At 36.0% G+C, this 18551-nt stretch overlaps 1 long non-coding RNA gene across 1 annotated transcript in view; it reads left to right on the forward strand.

Annotated features, from left to right (window-relative positions):
* The first annotated feature begins 2730 nt into the window (after positions 1 to 2730).
* Positions 2731 to 18551, forward strand: part of LOC142167415 (uncharacterized) — a 28603-nt gene continuing 12782 nt past the window's right edge. The window contains exons 1-2 of the long non-coding RNA XR_012697550.1: positions 2731 to 3056; positions 3433 to 3504. This is a non-coding gene — a long non-coding RNA (uncharacterized LOC142167415). The remainder of the gene's footprint in view (positions 3057 to 3432; positions 3505 to 18551) is intronic.

Consider the following 18551-nt stretch of genomic DNA (forward strand, 5'->3'; position numbering starts at 1 on the left):
GAGAAATCATCCATAAAGACCTCAAGAAAATCCTCCACCATGTCGGTGAAGATGGCCATCATACACCGTTGAAAGGTCGTCGGTGCATTACATAACCCAAATGGCATCCGCGAGAATGCGAAAGTACCATAGGGACAAGTGAAAGTAGTCTTTTCTTGGTCCTTAGGAGCAATGAGAATTTGATTGTAGCCGGAATATCCATCAAGGAAATAATAAAAAGCTCGTCCGGCCAACCTGCCAAGCATTTGATCAAGAAATGGAAGCGAAAAATGATCTTTCCGAGTGACTTTGTTGAGCTTCCGATAGTCCATGCACACTCTCCACCCGGTCAACGTTTTTGTAGGAATTAATTTGTTCTTGTCATTGGTGACCACAGTCATGCTCCCTTTCTTTGGGACAATTTTTCTATTATATAAATATTTTTATATATTGATATATAATATACATATTTTTTTATATATTCAGAATGTAATTGTTTTTAGCTAAGCATCCAAGTTGATCGGATAACTCAGAAGCTAACCACAATTTGGTGTGTTTGGTACGAAAATATTTTTCTAAAAATATTTTTCCTGGATAATGAATATTTTTATCAATTATTTTCCCATGTTTGGTTGGTGGGTGAAAAGCTTTTTCGAAAAAATATTTTCTAGTGTTTGTTTAGAGAGTAAAAAATATTTTTTAAAAAAAATATTTTTTTTGTGCTACTTTCCTTAACCCTACTTCCCCTAAATCCCCATGTTTTCTGTGCTCCTCCCTCCCCTCCCCTCCCCTCCTCCCCCTCCAACATTTTCAGGACTCTATTTTCTTCAAAAATTTAATTATTCTTTTAAAAATTCACACAAACCCAAAAGGGACTAATGTGTTGCCTTACCTTTTTATACTCAGAAACAACGTTGAAATTTGTATTACATAACTAAAAAGAAAATACTCTTTTTTGGTTGAAAAAGAAAGTACTTTTTCTACAACATGAAAAAAATATTCATTTTGTTAAAATGAAAGAAAATACTTTTTTACATTATGAAAAGAAAATACTCATTTTGTTGAAATGAAAAAAATAATACTTTTTATTACATATTTATTGAAACGAAAAAAATTACGTTTTTTACATCATAAAAGAAAGTATTTTTTTTGTTGAAATAAAAGAAAATACTTTTTTACATCATGAAAAGAAAATAGTCATTTTGTTGAAATAAAAAAAAAATACTTTTTACTACATTATTTTGTTGAAATGAAAGAAAATACATTTTCAACATCATGAAAAGAAAGTATTTTTTTTGTTGAAATAAAAGAAAATACTTTTTACTACATCAATTTGTTGAAATGAAAGAAAATTATTTTTCAACATCATGAAAAGAGAGTACTTTTTTTGTTGAAATGAAAAAAGATATTTTTTTTGTTAAAATGAAAAAAGATACTTTTTACTACATTATTTTGTTAAAATAAAATAAAATACTTTTTCTACATCATGAAAAGAAAGTACTTTGTTTGTTGAAATGAAATAAAATACTTTTTTATATCATGAAAAAAATACTAATTTTGTTGAAATGAAAAAAAGAAAGTACTCTATCTATAACATGAAAAGAAAGTATTTTTAATAATATTTCTATTTAGGAAGGGGGTAGGGGAGGGTGTGATGGGTGGGGTAGGAGTGGGGTGGGCGGGATAGGGGTGGGGTAGGATAGGTGTTTGGGGGGGGGGGGGGATTGGTGGGAATGGGGAATAGGGTGGGAAAAGTTGAAGAAAGTTTTGAAAAATGTTTTTCTTTCTCTTGATAGAAAAAACATTTTGAGTTCATGAAGAAAATATTTCAAAAATATTTAAGCCAATCAAACATGAAAATTCATACCAAACATACCCTTTAAAAGAAAACTTTTCCATTTATTATCTAGAGGGATCTCCTAAAAATTACGAAGGAAAATCCCTACGGATTTGAGAGGGGGGGAAAAAGAAGAAGAAAGAGACTTATATCGTCATTAGGATAAATTTCGAACATTAATTTAACACGTATGAAGAGTCTAAATTAAGTGCTTCTAGACCTTTTGAGTTTTCACACTGAAAAGCACTAGTGTAGTAAACAACTAATCAAACACCTATACATGTCAAATTATAACGTACTTTTAACCAAATAAAAAAGGTCTTCAATTCGTGCTGGCATTAGTAATTTAGAGTTGGATAAAATAACCACAAAATAAATAATACTAGTAGTACAAAGAACAACCGAAAGTCCATAAAAAGTTCACAAATGTGAGGTTTATTGGTAAAACCCTCCAACTTTTTTAAGTCCCTCCCGAAACCAATCCTTGTATTACATTAAAGAAAATTATGTTCTCCCCAAGCAAGTAGAATAAAATTATTTTCGGGTAAATTTCATAAATGTTTATATGACTATAATTTTTTTACAGTTAAGTCATATAACTTTGCTTTCTCACATAAAAATCATATAATTATGACTTTTTTTTCATCAAAGTCACATAACTATATTTTCTCACACAAAAATTATAAAAGTTTTACTAACTTACACACAATTCATAGAGAACGAAAAATATAAATTTTAGTAATATTTTCTTATTTTGTGATTTTTTATTTTCAATGTGATAAATAATAATCCAATTAAAATAGGAATGATTTCAAGTCTTGATGGTCGACCAAGGACAAAGTGGTAATTTTACATAGCTAATTATAATATGTATTTTTATTGCTCTGATAATAGCCGTGTCCTTCCTCACATTCTTCCATTTAGAATTCTCGACAGCTCTGTCCTGCAAGCTTCTTTCACTATTGTACTTTGTTAATCATCTACTACGGCTAATGAGTTCTAGCAACAGTCGTCTTCCATTAGCATTAGACCTTTCTCCCTAACCTTTTCTTATCTTTCGTATCCTCTTTTAGGGATTCACATTTCCTTATCTCTGATCAGAATTGGAATAAAACTCTATGTTTCACAAATTGGGATAAACTTACCTGCTACTTCCTGCTGAACGAACCCTTGGAACAGCAATCGTCTACCAGGATGGAGCACTCTTGGAGCTTTCGAAGTGCTGAGTCGAAATATTGTGGTATACCCCTTTAATTGTTGTTTTTCAAGGGTTTAAATATTTTTTTCCTTATTTATTTATCTTAATCGGTTAAAGGTGGATCCTCTGATAATTTTGAGATATAACCTCTTTGAAATATTGAATTCTTTTGAGGTCTAAAACAGGTAAAAATTTAATAATCGATGATTTAAAATTTTGATGTATAACCCCTTTAAATTTTAGTTTGCACTTCCCGACTGCTTAGCACCATCTTTGCTATTATATTCTTGTTCTTTCCCTCATCGAGTTTTGTGTTTTTCGTTATTTATATTTTGATTCTTCTTCCAACCTCCTCTTAAATAAGGTTCAAAGTTTTGCTTCCTTAATTTTATTATTTCAACTGTTCAAATATTTTCAGGTGTTCCATAATATGCTTAGTGGGTTGTAAATGCATAACCAGTGCAACATATGAAATTTTAAGACCATAAAGGTACTAATTAGAGGTTAGTTTTGAATCATTCTATTGTTTAACTAAAATAATTGAGCGGATTGTGTGAAGGTTGTTTATCTTTACGCGCTTTGCTTGCTTCCGTGGCTGCCATTGTGAATAACAAAAATGCATGCATTTTATGTATCAGTTGTTATTGAACTGTATTTGTAAAATAATTCTGGAGAAGATAAAATAACATATAAACAGAAATGTAAAAGAAACAGAATTTAATCCGAGCTCATTGAATTCACAGTGTTTCCTTAAGGAATTTAATCCCCTCTTAGTACCCAAGGTTGTGAATTATTTTCTCCCAGGATAGAACGAATTACACACTGGTGTAGCGATACTTCAAACACCAATGTTTCAGCGAACACAAAGATCGGTAGCAAATCACACTTATTGTTGCTTTGTTTGTAGTTAAAACAATGCAGAAGAAAGGAGGAGAAGTCAGAAATTCGTATGGAAAATCTGAGAGAATGGACTGGTATTTATAGCCAATGTTGAGCTCAAACTGAAGAGGTGCAACTCTTCAAAACTTAGAGGTCTTCAAATCCGAAGAGGTGCAAACTGTTTCTTCAAATCTGAAGAGGTGCAAACTATTCTTCAAATGCGAAGAGGTGCAAACTGTTTCAGCCATATTGTAAATGTGTTTTACAAAAGGCGAAGGGCATATACTATTCCGTTGGATTTTATATTAATATTCTATTTACAAAAAATCGGATATTTAATAACATTTCTGTTAATATTTACTATTAACAAATAAATTTGGTCCAAAAAATCAATCAACCAATCGATCATTTGACAAAATACGAAAAAGGACCGCAGGTGCGAGCTCGCGGATGCGAGGATCATTTGACCAAATCCAAATCCAAATTCGAATAATCCGAAGCTGAAGCCGAGCCGAGCCGAGCGAGCGACGACGACGGCGCGAGGCTTGCCTTCTTCTTAACTCTTTAAGAGCTAGAAGAAGTGCAATTGTATATATCCCCATCAAAATCTTTTCCTCTTCCAATATGGGAAAATGTTCCTTTGTCGAGGAGGGAAACTCAAATATTTTTAATTTTCCTCCTTTTTCCATTCACCCTCTTTTAAGCTACATTTAAGCTTAAAACCCCAATAATTTTAAGCTACATTTAAGCTTAAAAACCCAGCAATCCTCCACATGAATGGGGAATGGCTATATCACGAAAATATGCATGAAAAACTGTGTAATTCGCAAGCAAGGATTAATTGCATATGTGTCACGACCCAAAATCCCGCCACAGGTGTCGTGATGGCACCTAGTCTCTAATACTAGGTAAGCCGATTTCAATAACATTTTTTGAAGCCATGTTTTTTTCTTATTTATTTAAATAAGCAACCAAAACTAACAGCGGAATGAATAAGAACATACAACCTCCCAAGACTGGTAGTACTGAGTCACGAACTCTAGTTGAATACATGGAATGATCATGAGGACCAAATATACAATACTATTTGATTAAAAATTAACAGTACAATGAAATGAACAGACTCCAATGGACTGCGACGACCAAGCATCTCTACCTTGAATCCTTGCGATCACACTCTAACTCTGTCCGGGTCCGATACCTCCAATACCTGGCTCTGCACAAAAATGTTCAGGAGTGTAGTATGAGTACACCACGGTCGGTACCTAGTAAGTATCAAGACTAACCTCAGTGGAGTAGAGACGAGGTACAGTCAAGACACTCACTAGTCTAATAGCCTGTGCAATATAGTATACAAAATAATACTGAAAAATAACTAGCAATGATAACAACAAAATCAACCAGTGATATAACAACAACGCAACAAGAACATCATAATTATTGCTCAGACGAATAAGAAACACAAGTACAACTAATTAATCAAGTCCTTCAAATATAAATTCTTTCGCCTATATATTTTTCAAATAATAATCTTCAGGATACAATACTTTCAAATAAATATATTTTCAAGTAAAAGTCACCTTGTGACACCTCATTTCACAATCATAAAAATTACGGGTCTCAGTCCACTTTCATATTTTTTCACGACACCTCGTGCCCATATTTTTATCACCATCACACGGACAACTCACGTGTCAAAATATCAATATATATAAGATCCACAGGATCAATTTATTTTCACTAAAGTAAGGTTAAAATCTTTAAATCAAGTAAGAAATCAACAAAGGAATAAATTTATTTTAGAAATTATTTGGGTAAAGAAAATGACATTTCAATTAAAATAAAGCATCCGATGACTACTAATTTGGATGTAAAATTTATTAAATTAAAATATAATAGCAATTTTTTTTATTTGAAACAACTCAATTCTAGAAAATCAGTAAAAACCATAAATACAAATGTACAGAGTCTTGTACAAAGAGCCAAAACCAATACGATACAACAAGGAATACAAAACACATAATTAAATCAAATAATACATCGCGGAAGAACATAAGAATTTACATATCACGGAAAAATAAAATAACCTAAGGCAAGCGCATCCATAGAAAAACATCAACAAAAGGACACTCCCGAGGTACCGCCTCGTAGTCCCAAAAGTAAATATGTAAGACAGGGGGATCTCCCGGAATACCGTTCCGTAGTCCCAAAGTAAATATGCAGGGTAGAAGGATCTCCCGGAATACCGTTCTGTAGTCCCAAAGTAAATATGCGGGGCAGGAGGATCTCCCGGAATACCATTCCGTAGTCCCAAAGTAAAAATGCAGGGGCAAGGGGATCTCCCGGTACCCAAAGTAAATATGCAGGGGCAGGGGATCTCCCGGAATACCGTTCCGTAGTCCCAAAGTAAATATGCAGGGCAGGGGGATCTCCCGGAATACCGTTCCGTAGTCCCAAAGTAAATATCATTTCAACAACTACACATCAAGTGCTCACATATCACAAATGGCTCATCAAGTGCTCAAATTTAACAACATATCACAAATTGCACGTCGAGTGCTCAAATATTTCAACTTGCTATAGAAATCAACAATACATCATTTTTTTTACAATAAGGAGCCCATGGCTCGATCATAATGTACACAAAATCTTAACAAAAATATCTGGGAGTGAACAACTCAACAAAATAATATTTCACTTAAATTCAAGGTGACAATCACACCAAATCATCATAGAAAAATAATTTCAACAAACAAGGATCTAGGCGTGACAAATAGAGGATTTAATAAGTTATAAAAATTTTCCAACTTAATACTTAAGGGCGTCTACGAATTTCAACCGATATAATTTGCACATATAAACCAAGTACGTATTCGTCACCTCGCGTACATAGTTTTAAATTACATAATTTTCACATAAGACTCAATGCCTAAGGGATAATTCCCCCACTCGAGGTTAGGCAATATACTTACCTTTTTGAAGTTATGCCAATATTCCATAATCGCCTTCTTGCTTGAATTGACCTCCAAACACCTCGAATCTAGCCACAAATAATTCGATTCAGTCAATAAAATTTATTGGAATTAATTCCATAAGAAAATACTAATTTTCCAACAAAAACCCGAAATTAGCTCAAAAATCGTCCGTGGGGCCCACATCTTGGAACCCTACAAAAGTAACAAAATCCGAAAGCCCATTCAACCACGAGTCTAACCATACCAATTTTACCAAAATCCGACCTCAACTCGTCCTCCAAATCTTCAAATCTTATTTTCAAATCCCTAAGTTCAGACCCTGATTTACACCTCAAAAACATGTAATCTAGTCGGATTAGTCGATGATAATTTAATATTATGGAGTAGAAATGATCACAAATGACTTACCTCAAGTTTTCCTTGAATTCTCTCTCAAAATCTCCCACAAAACAGTGCTTGAAGTCCCAAAAATGGCAAAAACTCGGAATCCCTCTGTTTTTAACATTCTGTCCAGGATTTTCGCACCCGCAGTGATTTTTTTGCTCCCGCGGTCTTCGCACCCGCGATGATTTTTTACGCACCCGCGGGCTTCGCACCTGCAATGATTTTTTTCGCACCCGCGATGATTTTTTTCGCACCCGCGGTGCCTGGACAGCCCATGCATTTTCGCTTCTGCGAATCAATCCTCTCATCCACGAGCTCGCACCTACGGCCCTTTTTCGCGCAGGTGCGATCACACCAGCAGCCCAGCTACTTCAACTCCTCCTCCAAATCCAAATTCGATCCGTTAAGCATCTGAAACCCACCCGAGACCTTCGGGACTCCGTCCGAATATACCAACAAGTTCCATAACATAACACGGACCTACTCGAGGCCTCAAATCATATCAAACAACATCAAAATGACGAATCGCACCTCAAATCAAAATCTATGAATTTTGAACTTTCAAATTCTATATCTTGTGCTTAAACATATCAAATCAATCCGGAATGACTTCAAATTTTGCACACAAGTCATAAATGACATAACGAAGCTATTCAAATTTCCAGAATAAGATTTCGACCCCGATATCAAAAAGTCAACCCCCCCGGTCAAACGTCCCAAATTTAATTTTCGCTATTTCAAGCTTACTTCCACTACGGACCTCCAAATACTTTTTCGGACACGCTCCTAAGTCCAAAATCACCATACGGATCTATTGACATCATCAAAATTCCATTCCGGAGTCGTTTACTCAAAAGTCAACTCTCCAGTCAACTCTTTCCATTTAAGCTTCTAAACAAGGATTGTTCTTTTAATTTAATTTCGAATCTTCAGTAAATCAAACTCGACCATACCCGCGGGTCATAATACATATTGCGAAGCTTCTCGAGACCTTAAGTCACTGAACGGGGCGTAAATTCTTAAAACGACAAGTCGGGTCATTACATTCTTCACCTCTTAAACAAACGTTCGTCCTCGACCGTGTTAAGAATCTTTCTGAGGACTTTAAATTACTGAGTATATTCTTGCACATATACTTGTGGGTGATTCTACATTCCCGCAATTTGACACGGGTCCGACAACACCATCTCAATTGAGATTATTTATTTTCTCCATTCTTATAAGCTTTAGAGCAAAAATCCCTAACTCTCCAATCATTTCCAAAATGCCTGATTTTCACTTCGACGCACGGTATTAGTCTCAATTGGCTATAGCAACTCGTGCCTATGCACACATAAACTTTTTTGATAGTGTTGAAGTACTTCAAACTTTTTCTGGGGTATTTCATTCTTCCCCGCTTAGGATCATTCACCCTCAAACACACAACATAACTTATCTCTTCTTTCGCACATCGCAATCCTCCAAATTTTACTAACTCCCAAATTTTTTAGAAAATTTCGGCAGAGTCTTCACTGTAATTGGGCCTAACCACCTGCCAGAGTAACATCAAAATAACTCCTACAACACATCCGCAACCCAACAAAACACCACAAGGTATATATCAATAACACTAATCTCAGCATTGCATTATCATAATGATATCAGGACATGAAGCAAATCATATGTATGCTTATCACCACATCTCTGGTCTTAAAAGTTGTTCATAATAAATTCCTGTATCATCAATTAATCTCATATTAACCACCACCTCGTTTCGAATTTTTACAACACTGACAACAGAATGCGAGGCATGAAGACCTCATGATTACTTACTCGGATTAATGAGTAACATTTAACGCCACCTGGGCACTCACCTCATAGGCTAAAACTCAATGTTTACAGCACGAAAATGGCTGAATATGAACAGAAAATCTACAGCCTAACATGCATGAATCCCTATTAATATTATTGTACAAATTAAATTTCACAAAGGGAGAATTTTAAAATCATAAATATTTCACCACAAGGACCTCGTCCTTAACTCCGAATCACAAGTATTTTGCATATTGTGCCAACTGAAATTTCAATTTCCTTTCTTTCTTCTTTTCAATAAATTTTTGTAAATATTTTTCATAACACATAATGAACCCTCATACCGGTAGGGCATATAATTCATAAAATTGGAATCAATTATTCCGAAACACATCAAACCCACTTTAATGAATAGTAAAAGTTACTTTTGGACTTATAGTCCTCAATGGTGCCCAAAAATAAAAATGATAGACACAGGCTCACATCTTCAAATCTCCCAACAGGAATAAACATATAAGTGGTTCACAAAATTACGAAGCTCACCCATAAGCAGAGCATAATAGGAGGGCTCACCTCAATATTCAAAACCGAATCAAATTAAGGGAAAAATATCCTTTTATAACAAAAATCAGGATCGTACCTGTAACGTCACCATCTGGTGTATTGGCCTCAGCAAAATCACAGCGATTATATCAACGGGTCGGGTCTCCACCTCTTAGGTGCCCACTACCCGCCTGTCCTCCACCTCTAGCTTACTGTCCACGTGGAGTATTAATTGGAATAAAGCTTGTAGCCTAATTATTCTGATGAAATTCGTCTCTTCCAAGTCTGGGACATTCCTCTTGATGTGTCTAGTACAATCACATTGAAAACAACCCCTCTGCGGGTTCGGCTGCTCATACTGAGTCTCTGTCGGATAACTGGAATAACCATTATAGGAATCCCGTGCCGGTGGTGCATTAAAAGAACTTACTATAGCACCCCGAGTATTCTGAAATTGTTTCTGTGACCTCGCTGGTACTGAAATATAGAATTATTAGGGAAACGGGAATACCGTAAGTCCCAGCATCATCCCATACGAATCTCAGCTCTTAATCATATACAAATTTCGGAGAACCTTTCAATACTACATAAATACATCTCAGGCCAAAACTGATATAACACATGACCCCCACAATCTGATCGTTGATAGTGGACTCCCCTCACTTGGTGTAAAGCCATAGGGCACATTCTGATGATCCACAATACTAACCTTCATCGCTCGTACGACTCCGGTCATAAGACATCTCAAACCATTTATTTGGCGCATGTCATCCTCGTGACAGTTAAACTCGCTTCCTCTAGTGCCTTGGTTGCGTACGTACCCTTCGCTAAATAGAAATCCTATACGAACTACATAGTCTTTAATACCACCAGCTATTTCAGGTCTACATCCACCTCGTGACCCTACTACAATTTATGATGATTAGGCAATTAATTAAACCTTCTTAATATCATACTTATCAACCAGATGTCAGAACCTACTGCACCCCAATGTGCACAACTGAATGATCTCTCAATACTTCTGTATCCTCTATCTGGACGACACGTTGTAATAATGGTTGAGCAACCCTGGATATCTTATAACCCCTCTATAGTATCACGAACTATTGGCGCATAGTTGATACCGAGTGCGCAATTTCATACACGAGCGGATGCAAAAAAACATAAGATATATGCTTCAAGCTGATTAATGTTGCACGATGAGGAATGAAAGAAGTGAAAATATTTCCTACTAGCTCTGTAGCCTCTCGAAGATAAGTACAAACGTCTCCGTACCGATCCGCAAGACACTACTAAACTCGTTCGTGACTCGTAGAACCTATGAACCTAGAGCTTTGATACTAACTTGTCACGACCCAAAATCCCGTCACAGGCGTCGTGATGGCACCTAGTCTCTAATACTAGGTAAGCCGATTTCAGTAACAATTTTTTAAGCCATTTTGTTTTCTTATTTATTTAAATAAGCAACCAAAACTAACAACGGAACGAATAAGAACATACAACCTCCCAAGACTGGTAGTACTGAGTCACGAACTCTAGCTGAATACATGGAATGATCACGAAGACCAAATATATAATACTGTTTGATTAAAAATTAACAGTACAATGAAATGAACAGACTCCAAGGGACTGCGACGACCAAGCAGCTCTATCTTGAATCCTTGCGATCACACTCTAACTTTGTCCGGTCCGATACTTATAATACCTGGCTCTGCACAAAAATATGCAGAAGTGTAGTGTGAGTACACCACGGTCGGTATCCAGTAAGTATCAAGACTAACCTCAGTGGAGTAGAGACGAGGTACAGTTAAGACACTCACTAGTCTAATAGCCTGTGCAATATAGTATACAAAATAATACTGGAAAATAACTAGCAATGATAACAACAAAATCAACCAGTGATATAACAACAATGCAACAAGAACATCATAATTATTGCTCAGACGAATAAGGAACACAAGTACAACCAATTAATCAAGTCCTTCAAATATAAATTCTTTCGCCTATATGTTTTTCAAATAATAATCTTCAGGATATAATACTTTCCAATAAATATATTTTCAAGTAAAAGTCACCATGTGATACCTCATTTCACAATCATAAAAATTATGGGTCTCGGTCCGCTATTATATTTTTTCACGACACCTCGTGCCCATATTTTTATCACCATCACACGGACAACTCACGTGTCAAAATATCAATATATATAAGATCCACAGGATCAATTTATTTTCACTAAAGTAAGGTTAAAATCTTTAAATCAAGAAAGAAATCAACAAAGGAATGAATTTATTTTAGAAATCATTTGGGTAAAGAAAATGACATTTCAATTAAAATGAAGCATCCGATGACTACTAATTTGGATGTAAAATTTATTAAATTAAAACATAATAGCAATTTATTTTTATTCGAAACAACTCAATTCTCGAAAACTAGTAAAAACCATAAACACAAATCTGCAGAATCTTGTACAAAGAGCCAAAACCAACACGATACAACAAGGAATACAAAACACATAATAAAATCAAATAATACATCATGGAAGAACACAAGAATTTACATATCACGAAAAAACAAAATAACCAAAGGCAAGTGCATCCATAGAAAAACATCAACAAAAGGGCACTCCCGAGGTACCGCCTCGTAGTGCCAAAAATAAATATGCAAGACAGGGGGGATCTCCCGAAATACCGTTCCGTAGTCCCAAAGTAAATATGCAGGGCAGGAGGATCTCCCGGAATACCGTTCCGTAGTCCCAAGGTAAATATGCAGGGGCAGGGGGATCTCCCGAAATACCGTTCCGTAGTCCCAAAGTAAATATGTAGGGCGGGGGGATCTCCTGGAATACCGTTCCGTAGTCCCAAAGTAAATATGATTTCAACAACTACACATAAAGTGCTCACATATCACAAATGGCTCATCAAGTGCTCAAATTTTACAACTTATCACAAATTGCACATTGAGTGCTCAAATATTTCAACTTGCCACAGAAATCAACAATACATCATTTTTCCACAATAAGGAGCCCATGGCTCGACCATAATGTACACAAAATCTTAACAAAAATATCCGGGAGTAAACAACTCAACAAAATAATATTTCATATAAATTCAAGGTGGCAATCACACCAAATCATCATAGAAAAACAATTTCAACAAATAAGGACATGACAAATAGAGGATTTAATAAGTTACAAAAAATTTCCAACTTTATACTTAAGGGCGTCTACGAATTTTAATTGATATAATTTGCACATATAAACCAAGTACGTACTCGTCACCTCGCGAACATGGTTTCAATTACACAATTTTCACATAAGACTCAATGCCTAAGGGGTAATTCCTCCACTCGAGGTTAGGCAAGATACTTACCTTTTTGAAGTTATGCCAATATTTCATAATCACCTTCTTGCTTGAATTGACCTCCAAACACCTAGAATCTAGCCACAAATAATTCGATTCAGTCAATAAAATTTATGGGAATTAATTCCATAAGAAACTACTAATTTTCCAACAAAAATCCGAAATTAGCTCAAAAATCGTCCGTGGGGCCCACAACTGGGAACCCTACAAAAGTTACAAAATCCGAAAGCCCATTCAACCACGAGTCTAACCATATCAATTTTACCAAAATCCGACCTCAACTCGACCTCCAAATCTTCAAATCTTATTTGCAATTCCCTAAGTTCAAACCCCGATTTACACCTCAAAAACATGTAATCTAGTCGGATTAGTCGATGATAATTCAATAATATGGAGTTGAAATGATCACAAGTGACTTACCTCAAGTCTCCCTTGAATTCTCTCTCAAAATCGCCCCAAAAACCGTGCTTGAAGGCCCAAAAATGGCAAAAACTCGGAACCCCTCTGTTTTTAATATTCTGTGCAGGATTTTCGCACCCGCGGTGATTTCTTCGCACCTGCGGTCTTCGCACCCGCGGTGCCTGGAAAGCCCATGCATTTTTGCTTCTGCGAATCAATCCTCGCATCCTTGAGCTCGCACTTGCGGCCCTTTTTCGCGCAGGTGCGATCACACCAGCAGCCCAGCTGCTTCAACTCCTCCTCCAAATCCAAATTCGATCCGTTAAGCATCTGAAACTCACCCGAGGTCCTCGGGACCCCGTCCGAATATACCAATGAGTTCCATAACATAACACGGAGTTACTCGAGGCCTCAAATCATATCAAATAATATCAAAACGATGAATCGCACCTCAAATCAAAATTTATGAACTTTGAACTTTCAAATTCTATATCTTGTGCCGAAACATATCAAATCAATCCGGAATGACTTCAAATTTTGCACACAAGTCATAAATGACATAACGAAGCTATTCAAATTTCCAGAATAAGATTTCGACCCCGATATCAAAAATTCAACCCCCGGTCAAACTCCCCAAAAATTAATTTTCGCCATTTCAAGCTTACTTCCACTACGGACCTCCAAATAATTTTTCGGACACGCCCCTAAGTCCAAAATCACCATACGAAACTATTGACATCATTAAAATTCCATTTCGGAGTCGTTTACTCAAAAGTCAACTCTCCAGTCAACTCTTTCCATTTAAGCTTCTAAATAAGGATTGTTCTTTTAATTTAATTCTGAATCTTTAGTAAATCAAACTCGACCATACCCGCGGATCATAATACATATTGCGAAGTTGCTCGAGACCTTAAGTCACTAAACGAGGCATAAATTCTTAAAACGACAAGTCGGGTCGTTACAATATGGATAAGTAGGTTTCCCTTTGAACTTTCCGTAGTGAACTTATGTCGGATATACTCGGTCAATCGGTAGATTTGATATCTTTGAACCGTCGAACTTTGGTGTATACCTAGACAACCATAAATCACACAACCAACCCTTAACTATCTTTGGCTGTCATTGTTGTGTTCGTTTCAGCCATGAACACCGCCTGGTTTAATAAGTGCGTAGAGAATTGGCCTTACAAAATTCCCCTTGAAGCGGCTAACACTTCACACTTACATAGGTGATTCTTAAACGTGTCATCCCGTAGATACACTATTTGATATACCCCGTATCAAATTTAGAAATTATTAAAAAGCCTTAATGTTTTATCCTTGGTACTGAACATTGTCCCATCACGAGAAAGGACCAAACTTTTAGTTGACAATGTTGAACCGTCATTAATGACTTTGTTTGATCTCCTTCAACCTAGATCTTGGGATTTTCAGTCTTCTAGGTAGAGTTACCGCCACAATGGCTTGTTCTCGGCCATAGTCCCATTCCCCTCGATGATTTCTCAACTACCTCTCTAGTTTGGCCTTTTGTAAGTGGAATCGACATATTATTGCTTGACTTTACATAGTCAATCGTGATAATTCCTCTAGAGAGTAATTGCCTAACGGTTTTATGTCTTCTCGTATATGACAAGATTTACTGTTATACATCATGCTCCCAGCCCTTCCAATTGTCGCTTGACTATCGCAATGTATGCATATTGGTGCCAATAGTTTGGGCCAAAATGGAATGTCTTCCAAGAAATTCCGGAGCCATTTAGCTTCTTTGCCGGCTTTATCTAAGGCTATGAACTCAGCTTCCATTGTAGAGCGGGCAATACAAGTTTGCTTGGACGACTTCCAAGATACCGCTCCTCCACAAATAGTGAATACATATCCACTTGTAGACTTAGAATCAGTTGAACTGGTAATCCAATTTGCATTACAGTATCCCTCAATCACTGCAGGATATTTACTGTAGTGCAAATCAAAGTCTTGGGTATGTTCTAAATATCACAAAAGTCATTTCATTGCCATCCAATGATATTGACCTGGATTGCTCGTATATCGACTCAATTTACTTATAGCATAAGCTATATCTGGTCGTGTAAAATTCATGATATACATTAAGCATCCCAACACACGCGCATAATCCAATTGTGATATGTTTTGGCCTTTGTTCTTTGCTAATGCAAGATTCACGTCAATTGGAGTCTTTGCAACTTTAAACCCTAAGTGCTTGAATTTTCCAAGTACTGTCTTAATATAATGAGATTGTAACAATGCCAGACCTTGAGGAGTCTTATTGATCTTAATCCCCAGAATTAAATCAGTAACTCCCAAGTCCTTCATATCAAACTTGCTAGTTAGCATACGCTTAGTCGCATTTATGTTGGCAATGTCATTACTCATTATCAGCATATCATCCACATATAAGCAAATAATGACTATGTGATTTGGAACATTTTTAATGTACACACATTTATCACATTCATTTATCTTAAAACCATTTGACAACATTGTTTGGTCAAATTTCGCATGCCATTGTTTGGGTGCTTGTTTTAGTCCGTAAAGAGACTTAACAAGTCTACATACCTTCTTTTATTTACCTGGAACCACAAACCCTTCAGGTTGTTCTATGTAGATTTCTTCCTCCAAATCTCCATTTAAGAAGGTCGTCTTAACGTCCATTTGATGAATTTCAAGACCATAAACTGTAGCTAATGCTACTAACATTCATATGGACGTAATTCTTGTAACTAGAGAGTATCTATCAAAATAATCAAGACCTTCTCGCTGTCTATACCCTTTGACTACAATTCTTGCCTTATATTTATCAATAGTGTCATCATCTTTCATTTTCCTCTTAAAAATCCATTTAGAACCCAAAGGTTCATTTCCAGGAGGAAGATTAACCAATTCCCATGTATGGTTGTTCAATATGGATTCTATTTCACTATTGACTGCCTATTTCCAAAACAATGATTCCGAAGAAGACATAGCTTCTTTAAATGTTTGAGGCTCATTTTCCAATAAAAAAGTCACAAAATCTGGTCCAAATGAAGTAGACGTTCTTTGACGTTTACTACGTCTTGGATCATCCTGATTAAATGTACTTTCTTTTGTTTCTTCCCGAGATCATTTAGATCCTTCACCAATCGACTCACATTCCTTTTTATACGGGTATATATTTTCAAAGAATTCAGCATTATCTGATTTTATAACCGTATTATTATGAATGTCGGGATTTTCTGATTTATGAACCAGAAATCAATATGCTTTACTATTGGTCGCATATCCTATGAAAACACAATCAACGGTTTTCGGTCCTATTTTTACACTTTTGGGTTTAGGAACTTGCATTTTTGCCAAATACCCCCACACTTTAAAATAATTCAAATTGGGCTTCCTTCCTTTCTATTTTTCATATGGAATGGATTGTGTTTTGCTATGGGGTACTCGATTTAGTATCCGGTTGGCCGTAAGAACGGCTTCCCCCCACAAGTTCTGTGGCAAACCAGAACTTATTAACAATGCGTTCATCATCTCCTTTAATGAACGATTCTTTCTTTCCGCAATCCCATTGGATTGGGGCATGTAAGGGGCCGTTGTTTGATGAATTATTCCATATTCTAAACATATTTCTTCAAAAGGAGATTCATATTCTCCACCCCTATCACTTCTTATCATTTTAATTTTCTTGTTAAGTTGCGTTTCAACTTCATTTTTGTATTGCCTGAATGCATCTATTGCTTCATCTTTATTATTAAGTAAGTAAACATAGCAATATCGAGTATTGTCGTCAATAAAAGTTATGAAATACTTCTTTCTACCGCGAGATGGTATTGACTTCATGTCGCAAATATCTGTGTGAATTAAGTCTAAAGGATTTGAATTCCTTTTAACTGACTTATAAGGATGTTTAACATACTTAGATTTCACACATATTTGACATTTTGATTTGTCGCATTCAAACATAGACAATACTTCCAAATTAATCATTTTCCGTAAGGTTTTGTAATTGACATGACCCAATTATGCCATAATTCATTTGACTCAAGTAAGTAAGAAGAAGCTGAAATTTTATTATTATTCTCAATAACCATTACATTCTGCTTGAAAAGGCTCTCAGTGAGGTAACCTTTTCCTACAAATATTTTATTCTTACTTATTACAACCTTATTGGATACAAAATACACTTAAATCTATTCTTAACAAGAAGTCCAGCAGAGACTAAGTTCTTTCTAATCTTGGGAATATGAAGGACGTTGTTCAAAGTCACTACCTTACCAGAAGTCATTTTCATAAATATCTTCCCAGATCCTTCAATTTTGGCCATTGCAGAATTTCCCATAGAAAGCGTCTCTTCGGGTCCAACAAGAGCATATGTAGCAAAAGCTTCTCTAACAGCACAAACATGGCGACTGGCTCCAGAATCAATCCACAACTCCTTAGGATTTCCCACCAGGTTACATTCAGAAAGCATAGTACACAAGTCATCGATATCTTCGTGCTTTTCAACTATGTTTGCTTGACCCTTCTTCTTGTCTTTCTTTGGAGCACGACAGTCTGCAGATCTGTGTCCAGCTTTTTCACAGTTGTAGCAATTTCTGTTGAACCGCTTCTTGCTTGGGTTGCTTTTTCGGTCCATAAGCCTTCTTCCTCTTTTTATCCTCAACAATGTTTGCTCCCATTATTGTTGAGTTTCCACGACCTTTCTTTTCAGCAGCTTTGTTGTCCTCTTCGATTCTCAACTGAACAATGAGATCTTCAAGGGATATCTTTTTTCGTTTGTGTTTCAAGTAGTTTTTTAAGTCCTTCCACAAAGGAGGCAACTTCTCAATCATTGCTGTAACTTGGAACACTTCATTGATGACAAGACCTTCAATGAAAATTCTGTTAGTAGAAACAATATAATTAATACTTTCAACATTAGTATTAATTTGACTTATACCTCAGCAAGGAGATCGTGAATAATCACTTGTAATTCTTGAACTTGGGTAATAACAGACTTGCTATCTACCATTTTATAGTCTAAAAATTTAGCGGCAACGAATTTCCTTAACCCGACATCTTCCGTTTTGTATTTCCTTTCAAGCGCTATCCACAGTTGTTTTGACGTCTCCATATTACTATAGACGTTATACAGATCGCCCTCTAGTCCGCTAAGAATGTAATTCTTGCATAGAAAATCAGAATGCTTCCACGACTCAGTCACGAGAAAGT

The sequence above is a fragment of the Nicotiana tabacum genome, chromosome 12 (assembly GCF_000715075.1).
Source record: "Nicotiana tabacum cultivar K326 chromosome 12, ASM71507v2, whole genome shotgun sequence".
NCBI lineage: Eukaryota > Viridiplantae > Streptophyta > Magnoliopsida > Solanales > Solanaceae > Nicotiana > Nicotiana tabacum.